Genomic DNA, 9,713 nt, shown 5'->3' on the forward strand with positions numbered 1-9,713 from the left:
CCCTGGTTCAAGCAGTTTTCCTGTCTCAGCCTCCTGAGTAGCTGGAATTACAAGCGCCCACCACCATGCCCAGCTTTTTTTTTTTTTTTTTTTTTTTTTTGAGACGCAGTTTTGCTCTCCTTGCCCAGGCTGGAGTGCAATGACACCATCTTGGCACATCGCAACCTCCGTCTCCCGGGTTCAAGCAATTCTCCTGCCTCAGCCTCCCGAGTAGCTGGGACTACAGGCACCCGCCATCACACCCAGCTAATTTTGTGTATTTTTAGTAGAGATGGGGTTTCACCGTGTTAGCCAGAATGGTCTCGATCTCCTGACCTCGTGATCCGCCCTCCTTGGCCTCCCAAAGTGCTGGGATTACAGGCGTGAGCCACTGCGCCTGGCCAAGTTCACCTCTTTGAGCCTCAATTTTCCTCATTTGTAAAATGGAGGTGTTAATAGATCCTACATGATCAAGTTATTGTGAAAAATCAGAGATGTGGCCAGGCGAGGTGGCTCACGCCTGTAATCCCAGCACTTTGTGAGGCCGAGGCAGGTGGATCACCTGAGGTCAGGAGTTCCAGACCATCCTGGCCAACATGGTGAAAACCCCGTCTCTATTAAAAATACAAAAATTAGCTGGGTGTGGTGACTGGCGCCTGTAATCCTAGCTACTCAGGAGGCTAAGGCAGGAGAATCATTTGAACCCGGGAGGCGGAGGTTGCAGTGAGCCGAGATCATGCCATTGCACTCCAGCCTGAGTGACAGGGCGATACTCCGTCTTAAAAAAAAAAAAAAAGAAAAAAAGAAAAATCAGAGATGCGAAGTAAGTATGCAATAAATACTGTTAATAATTATTAGCAGAGTGAACTCTATGCCCCATGGATAACAAGAGCACTCTACCCTACAGACTCCAACTGTAACAACAGTTAAACAGCAATAAACAGGCTGGCTGCAGTTTGTGTCTGACACATGTAATCCCAGCACTTTGGGAGGCCGAAGCAGGAGAATTTCAAGAGGCCAGGAGTTCAAGACCAGCCTGGGCAACAGAGTGAGACTCTCTCTACAAAAAATTTATTTATTTATTTATTTATTTGAGATGGAGTCTCCCTGTGTCACCCAGGATGCAGTGCAGTGGCAGGATCTCGGCTCACTGCAACCTCTCCCTCCCAGGTTCAAGCAATTCTCCTGCCTCAGCCTCCCGAGTAGCCTAGATTACAGGCATGTGCCACCACGCCCGGCTAATTTTGTGTTTTTAGTAGAGACGGGGTTTCTCCATGTTGGCCAGGCTAGTCTCGAACTCCTGACCTCAGGTGATCCGCCCACCTCGGCCTCCCAAACAGCTGGGATTACAGGCGTGAGCCACCAAGCCTGGCCGGGAGGATGGTTCTTACTGGCAGATCTGTGTCCGTGGTGTCCAAAGGGCAGCCCAGGCTTATGTTTTCTTTTTCTTCTTTTTTTTTTTTTTTAATTTTTATTTTAACTTTTGGGATACATGTGCAGGAGGTACAGGTTTGTTACATAGGTAAACGTGCATCATGGTGGTTTACTGCACCTATCAACCCATCACCTAGGTGTTAAGGGACCTTTTCTCTTAAAAATAAAATTTAAAAAAATAAAGCACACAGCACTGACAGTGTGAAATTGTGTATTAATGTCATAATCCCACTCTGACCCAGATGGATGGCTCAAACTCAGTGTTTCTATGAAACACAATCACGGATGATCGGCATGCCTCGTGGGAGAATCTGAACGATCCGCGGAGAGTGAAAGTCCCTCGTGAAAATGTCGTCTGGGCCTCTTAAGTTTGGTGGTTTGTGCAAACGTGTCCATGGATATTGTAATCTTTCAGTGGCCTATGTGACTCCAATTGCTTTATCAACACTGATACCCACCCCCAGAGATGGTAGAGATGGTGAAATATTGGCCAGGTGCGGTGGCTCATGCCCGTAATCCCAGCACTTTGGGAGGCTGAGGTGGGCGGGTGGATCACCTGAGGTCAGGAGTTCAAGTCCAGCCTGGCCAACATGATGAAACCCCGTCTCTACTAAAACTACAAAAATTAGCTGGACGTGGTGTCGGGTGCCTGTAACCCCAGCTACTCGGAAGGCTGAGGCAGGAGAATTGATTGAACCCAGGAGGCAGATGTTGCAGTGAGCTGAGATTGGGTTCAAGTGATTCTCCTGCCTCAGACTCCCGAGTAGCTAGGATTACAGGCGCATGCCACCATGCCCAGCTAATTTGTTTTTGTATTTTTAGTAGAGGCAGGGTTTCACCATGTTGCCATGCTGGTCTCAAACTCCTGACCTCAGGTAACCACCCTCTTTGGCCTCCTGAAGTGCTGAGAGTACAGGCCTGAGCCACCACACCCAGCTTTTTTATTTTTTATTTATTATTATTATTTTTTGAGGTGGAATTTCGCTTCGTCGCCCAGGCTGGAGTGCGGTGGCACGATCTCGGCTCACTGCCACCTCCACCTCTTGGGTTCAAGCAGTTCTGCTGCCTCAGCCTCCCAAGTAGCTGCGATTACAAGTACCCGCCACCACGCCTGGCTGAAAACCCTGTTTCTTTCCCCCCCGAGACAGAGTCTTTCTCTATCACCCAGGCTGGAGTGCAGTGGCACAATCTTGGCTCACTGCAACCACCGCCTCCCAGGTTCAAGCTATTCTTCTGCCTCAGCCTCCCAAGTAGCTGGGATTACAGGTGCCCACCACCACACCCAGCTAATTTTTGTATTTTTAGTAGAGATGGGGTTTCAACATGTTGGACAGGCTGGTCTTGAACTCCTGACCTCGTGATCTGCCTCAGCCTCCCAAAGTGCTAGGATTACAGGCATGAGCCACCGAGCCCTGTTTCTTTTTTTTTTTTTTTTTTGAGACGGAGTCTCACTATGTCGCCCAGGCTGGAGTGCAGTGGCGCAATCTCAGCTCACTGCAACTCAGCCTCCCAGGTTCACGCCATTCTCCTGCCTCAGCCTCCCAAGTAGCTGGGACTACAGAGGCCCGCCACCACGCCCAGCTAATTTTTTGTATTTTTTGTAGAGATGGGCTTTCACCACGTTAGCTAGGATGGTCTCGATCTCCTGACCTCGTGATCCGCCTGCCTCAGCCTCCAAAAGTGCTGGGATTACAGGCGTGAGCCACTGCGCCCGGCCTAACCCTGTTTCTTAAGAGAAAAAAATAGTGTGATGCGGGGGATTGAGTCCAATCTCTCCCCCTCTGCAAAACCCTGTTGCAGTGTTCTCTATCAAAACAAAACAAAAATTTAAAAAATGAATAGTATGACTCATCTCATATGGTATAGCCACCATAAACAGTGTGACCACCTCTAAACAGAATGTCACCCCCTTAGAGTATCATTCTTTCTCATCTCCCTGACTGAAGATGCTGAAGGCACCAGGGCTCAGATCCCTCTTTTCTCCTGTCTAGACTCATTCCCTTGATAACCTCCACCAGTCCCACGGTGGATATGCCATCTCTATGCTGATTACACCCACAGTTATTTATTTATTTATTGGTTTATTTATCTCTCTCCTCTCCTTCTGTCTCCCTCCCTCCCTCTCTCTCTCTCTCGTCTCTGATCTCTCTCTCTCTCTTTCTTTCTTTCCTCTTTTTCCTTCTTGACAGGGTCTCACTCTGTTGTCTGGCTGGAGTGCAGTGGTGCGATCACAGCTCACAGCAGCCTTGACACCCTTAGGCTCAGGTGATCCTCCCACCTCAGCCTCCTGAGCAGCTGAGACTACAGCTGTGCACCACCACACCTGGCTAATTTTTGTATCTTTTTGGAGAGATGGGGATCTTACTATGTTGACCAGACTGGTCTTGAACTCCTGGGCTGAAGTGATGCTCCCACCTCAGCCTCCCAATAGTGTTGGGATTACAGCTGTGAACCACCGCGCCCAGCCTCCGCCCACAATTCTATCTCGATCTCGACTCTCCCCTGAACTCCAATCTGGCACATCCAACTACCTCACCAGTGTGTCTATCTGGATTTCTCAAGCTTGCCAAATCAAAAATGGTCTTCCTGAACTCCCCCAAACTGCTGCCCCCACAAGCTTCCCCATCTCAGGAAATTGCAATTCCATTTTTCTGGCTGTTCAGGCTGAATACCTTGGAGTCATCCTTGCCCCCTTTCTCTCATCCGATATCCAATCTGAAGGGAATTTCCACCAGCTCTACCTTTGACTATTCTAGAATCAGCCACTTTTTTCTTCCTTTTTTTGAGATAGGGTTTGGTTCTGTTGCCTAGGGTGGAGTGCAGTGACACCATCTCGGCTCACTGCAACCTCCGCCTGCCAGGCTCAAGCCATCCTCCTACCTCAGCCTCCCAAGTAAGTGGGACCAAGTCATATGCCACCACTCCCAGCTAATTTTTTTTTTTTTTTTTTTTGAGACAGAGTCTCGCTCTGTTGCCAGGCTGGAGTGCAATGGCGTGATCTCAGCTCACTGCAACCTCCGCCTCCTGGGTTCAAGGGATTCTCCTGCCTCAGCCTCCTGAGTAGCTGGGACTACAGGCGCCTGCCCCCACGCCCGACTAATTTTTGTAATTTTAGTAGAGACGGGGTTCCACCATATTGGCCAGGCTGGTCTCAAACTCCTGACCTTGTGATCTGCCCACCTCGGCCTCCCAAAGTGCTGGGATTACAGGCGTGAGTCACCATGCCCAACCACTCCTGGCTAATTTTTTTTTGTATTTTTTTGTTGAGATGGGGTTTCACTATGTTGCTCAGGCTGGTCTCAAACTCCTGGACTCAAGTGATCCTCCCGTCTCAGCCTCCCAAAGTGCTGGGATTACAAGCGGGAGGCATTGTATCCAGCTTATTTTATTTATTTATTTATTTATTTATTTATATTTTTCTGAGACAGAGTTTCGTTCTTGTGTGTTGCCCAGGCTGGAGTGCAATGGCACAATCTCGGTTCACTGCAACCTCTGCCTCCCGAGTTCAAGCAATTCTCCTGCCTCAGCCTCCTGAGTAGCTGGGATTACAGGTCAGGGTGGTCTCAAACTCCTGACCTCAAATGATCCACCTGCCTTGGCCTCCCAAAGTGTTGGAATTACAGGCCTGAGCCACTGAACCGAACTGGATTCAGTCTATATTTTTCACTGCCTTGTCACCAGCGCCTAGACCAGTGAGTGTCATAGAATAGGTTTGTAATATTGGCTGGGCACAATGGCTCATGTCTATAATCTCAGCACTTTGGGAGGCCGAGGCAGGCGGATCATGAGGTCCCAAGATGGAGACCATCCTGGCTAACACAGTGAAACCCCATCTCTACTAAAAATACAAAAAATTAGCCGAGCATGGTGGCATGCACCTGTAGTCCCAGCTACTTGGGAGGCTAAGGCAGGAGAATTGATTGATCCCAGGAGACAGATGTTGCAGCGGACTGTTGCAGCTCTGGGCAACAGAGCGAGACTCTGTCTCAAAAAAAAAAAAAAAAAAGAGAATAGGCTGATAATATGTATTTGCTGAAGTAAGTGAACTGAGTGCACATTCACCTGGTCCAACCCACAAAAAATATGAACCCATACAAATGGTGCAATGTCCATAACTAATAAACCCCCACATACAGTGTGAGCCCCAGTGTAGAAAGTGAGACCCTCAAATGCATTGTGAGTCTCTCATATAGATGGTGAGACAGCATATAAATAATTTGTGGGTCACGCGCAGTGGCTCATGCCTGTAATCCCAGCACTTTGGGAGGCTGAGGTGACTGGATCACTTAAGGTCAGGAGTTCGAGACCAGCCTCACCAACATGGTGAAACCCTGTCTCTACTAAAAATACAAAAAAATTAGCCAGGTGTGGTGACGTGCACCTGTAATCTCAACTACTTGGGAAGCTGAGGCATAAGAATCGCTTAAACCCGGGAGGTGGAGGCTGCAGTGAGGTGAGGTATTACCACTGCACTCTAGCTCTGGCCAACAGAGCAAGACTGTCTCAAAACAAACAAACAAACTAACAAACAAAAAACCAATCTGTGCCCCACACAATCTACTTGTGAGTGTTATCGAGGCAGTATAATTTCTTTTTTTTTTTTTGAGATCATGAGGCAGAGTCTCGCTCTGTCGCACGATCTTGGCTCACTGCAACCACCACCTTCCAGGTTCAAGTGATTCTCCCACCTTAGCCTCCCAAGTAGCTGGGATTATAGGCGCTTGCCGCCACGCCCGGCTAATTTTTGTATTTTTAGTAGAGATGGGGTTTCTCCATGTTGGCCAGGCTGGTCTCAAACTCCTGACCTCAGGTGATTCACCCGCCTCGGCCTCCCAAAGTGCTAGGATTACAGGCGTGAGCCACCGCACCCGGCCATTTCTTCTTTTTTTTGAGACGGAGTCTCACTCTGTTGCCCACTACAGGCGTGTGCCACCACACCCAGCTAATTTTTTTGTATTTTTAATAGAGACGGGGTTTCACCGTGTTAGCCAGGATGGTCTTGATCTCCTGACCTCGTGATCCGCCCGCCTTAGCCTCCCAAAACGCTGGGAGTACAGGCATGAGCCACCGCGCCTGGCCTGTATTTTTATTTTTTGGAGACACAGTCTTGTTCCGTTGCTCAGGCTAGAGTGCAATGGCGCAATCTCAGCTCACTGCCACCTCTGTCTCCTGGGCTCAAGCAATTCTCTTGCCTCTGCCTCCCGAGTAGTTGGGATTACAGGCACCCGTCACCATGCCTTGCTAATTTTTGTGGTATTTTTAGTAGAGACAGGGTTTTACCATATTGGCCAGGCTGGTCTCAAACTCCTGATCTCAGGTGATCCACCCACCTCGGCCTCCCAAAGTGCTGGGAGTACAGGCGTGAGCCATCACACCCAGCCGAATTTTTGTATTTTTAGTAGAGATGGGGTTTCACCATGTTGGCCAGGCTGGTCTTGAACTCCTGACCTCAAGTGATCTGCCTTCTTGGCATCCCAACATGGTATAACTCTTGTAAGCAGGGGGGATCCCTACATGGACATTACAAATTCACCACAGCCAGAGAACATCCTAAACTGACAGTCGAGACCTCCTTTCACTGCAGCAGGCTCCCTAGGCCAAGTGAATTCCCTCATGCAGAGTACACACCTCTCTGCTAAAAGTCTAATTCTCCCTCACTCCTGATGCAAACGGACTGTGGAACACAAAACCCTACCCTAATCAATAAAAATCTCCCCCAAACATAATGTAAGCTCCCATGGGCAATGTGAACCTCTGTCCCTTATGAGCCTCCCCACAGACATTGTAATCTCTTTCATATCGATGACAAAGTTAACACAGACAGGGCACATCTCCATGCATGGAGAACTCTCTGTGGCTGCTGTGAACCCCTTTTGTGATAGCATGAAGCACTCCCCATGGGGCTACCTACAAAGGCAGTGTGCACTCTCTTGAGTGTAAATTTCCCCCAGATTCAGCATCTACCCAATGTGCACAATATAAACTGCTTTGTCAAACCTCCCTCAACTCCGGGTCCACCCAATATGGAAGGATGAATTGTCTTTTAGGATTACATTAATGGCTAGATGCAGCGGCTTATGCTTATAATCCCAGCACTTTGAGAGGCCAAGATGGAAGGATGGCTTGAGGCTAGAAATTGGAGACCAGCCTGGACAACATAGTGAGACTCCATCTCTACAAAAAAAAAAAAAAAAAAAAATAGCAGGGCATGGTGGTGCATGCCTGTGGTCCCAGCTACTCAGGAGGCTGAGGCAGGAAGATCGCTTGAGCCCAGGCACTCAAGGTTGCAGTGAGCTATGATGCTGCTACTGCACTCCAGCCTGGGCGACAGAGTGAGACCCTGTCTGAAAAAAATAATAATAAAATAAAAATAAATAAAATTAGGCCGGGAGCATTGGCTCATGCCTGTAATCCCAGCACTTTGAGAGGCCGAGATGGGCAGGTCATGAGGTCAGGAGTTCGAGACCAGCCTGACCAAAATGGTGAATCCCCGTGTCTACTAAAAATACAAAAATTAACCAGGCATGGTGGCATGCGCCTGTAATCCCAGCTACTTAGGAAGCTAAGGCAGGAGAATCGCTTGAACCCAGGAGGCACAGGTTGCAGTGAGCCGAGATCGCGCCAATGCACTCCAGCCTGGGTGACAGAGCAAGACTCCGTCTCAAAAAAAACAAATTTAATTAAAAATAAATAAATAGGCCGGGCGCAATGGCTCACACCTGTAATCCCAGCACTCTGGGAGGCCGAGGCGTGCAGATCACGAGGTCAGGAGATCGAGACCATCCTGGCTAACACAGTGAAACCTCGTCTCTACTAAAAATACAAAAAATTAGCCGGGCGCAGTGGCGGGCGCCTGTAGTCCCAGCTACTCGGGAGGCTGAGGTGTGAACCCGGGAGGCGGAGTGTGCAGTGAGCCGAGATCATGCCACTGCACTCCGGCCTGGGCAACAGAGCGAGACTCCATCTCAAATAAATAAATACAATTATATTGCAGTAGTACTAGTAGTATGATAGTTTAAGATTATATAAATAATGTAACAGGGCCGGGCGCAGTGGCTCACGCCTGTAATCCCAGTACTTTGGGAGGCCGAAGTGGGCGGATCATGAGGTCAGGAGTTCAAGACCATCCTGACCAACATGGTGAAACCCCGTGTGTACTAAAAATACAAAAATTAGCCGGGTGTGGTGGTGTGTGCCTGTAATCCCAGCTACTCAGGAGGCTTAGACAGGAGAAACACTTGAACCCAGGAGGCGGAGGTTGCAGTGAGCCGAGGTTGCGACATTGCACTCCAGTCTGGGCGACAGAGCAAGACTCTGTTTCGGGGAAAATAATAATAATAATAATAATATAACGGTGTAGGTTATAAGATTCCTTCCAAGTGTGAACTCCTCGTGGACAGTGAATTTCCCCCAATCTCAACACAAATAATTTGTGAACAGTGGGACTTTCTCATAGATGTGAATATCCTTCATATTCCATGAACCCCATTGGACAACTAATATTTCTTCTATGCTATGAACTAGCTCTATGCCCTAGCACATTCTTTCACACGTAGTTTGAGTGTTTCATGGACAGTATGACTTGCAATAGACTGGATGCAGTTTCCTCACAAGTGGTGTGAATTCCAGTGTGGAATCTGAACCTGTCACAGGCAAAAGAAAGCCTCCCTGCGGCCAGCGTACCCATATTGCTTCCCATTAGCCTCGGACCAGGGCGAATACAAAGTGGAGGGCATAGATGCATTGCAGACAGGTTCACATCTGGTTGTAAACCCGTATCTGGGCAGCAGGCATCTACTACAAACAGGGCATCTCCCTGTCCTCCTCCACTCCAGTGTGATACCCTCCTACCCCTGGGATCTTTAAAAATCTGCCTCTGTCAGGGGCGTACACCCACAAAGTGTAGCTCTCCACGTAATGCAGTGCGAAGCCCCAAGAAGTGCTGCATTTCGTCATCTCGGCCCCCTGCCCCAATGCCTAGTGGTCTGTCAAACTGCGGTGTCCTAAATGTCAAACTCTTGGAGGAGGTGACCTGTCCCCCGGGCCCCAGGCCGCGCGCGTTGCCTATACTGCAGCGCGCGACACCCCACAAGCGCGCGTTCTCTCCCCTCCCGGTGGCAACAGGGCTTTCCGCGGGGCCGCGCCAGACTTTTCGAGACCGTCAATTGGTCGTAGTCCCGGCCACCCGGCAGCCAATCAAGAAGGGGAAAGGTGACATCACTGGTTCTCCTCCCCTCCCCCAATCCAAACTTCCCTACTCCGTCTACCGGCAGCAACAACCACGTGGGGGAGGGGTAAGA

The 9,713-nt window shown here is 49.2% G+C and overlaps 1 protein-coding gene across 1 annotated transcript in view; it reads left to right on the top strand.

Annotated features, from left to right (window-relative positions):
- Positions 1-9,713, top strand: part of LOC100976543 (CEA cell adhesion molecule 6) — a 910,921-nt gene that overhangs the window by 498,347 nt on the left and 402,861 nt on the right. The window lies entirely within an intron of this gene.

The sequence above is a fragment of the Pan paniscus genome, chromosome 20 (assembly GCF_029289425.2).
Source record: "Pan paniscus chromosome 20, NHGRI_mPanPan1-v2.0_pri, whole genome shotgun sequence".
Lineage (NCBI taxonomy): Eukaryota > Metazoa > Chordata > Mammalia > Primates > Hominidae > Pan > Pan paniscus.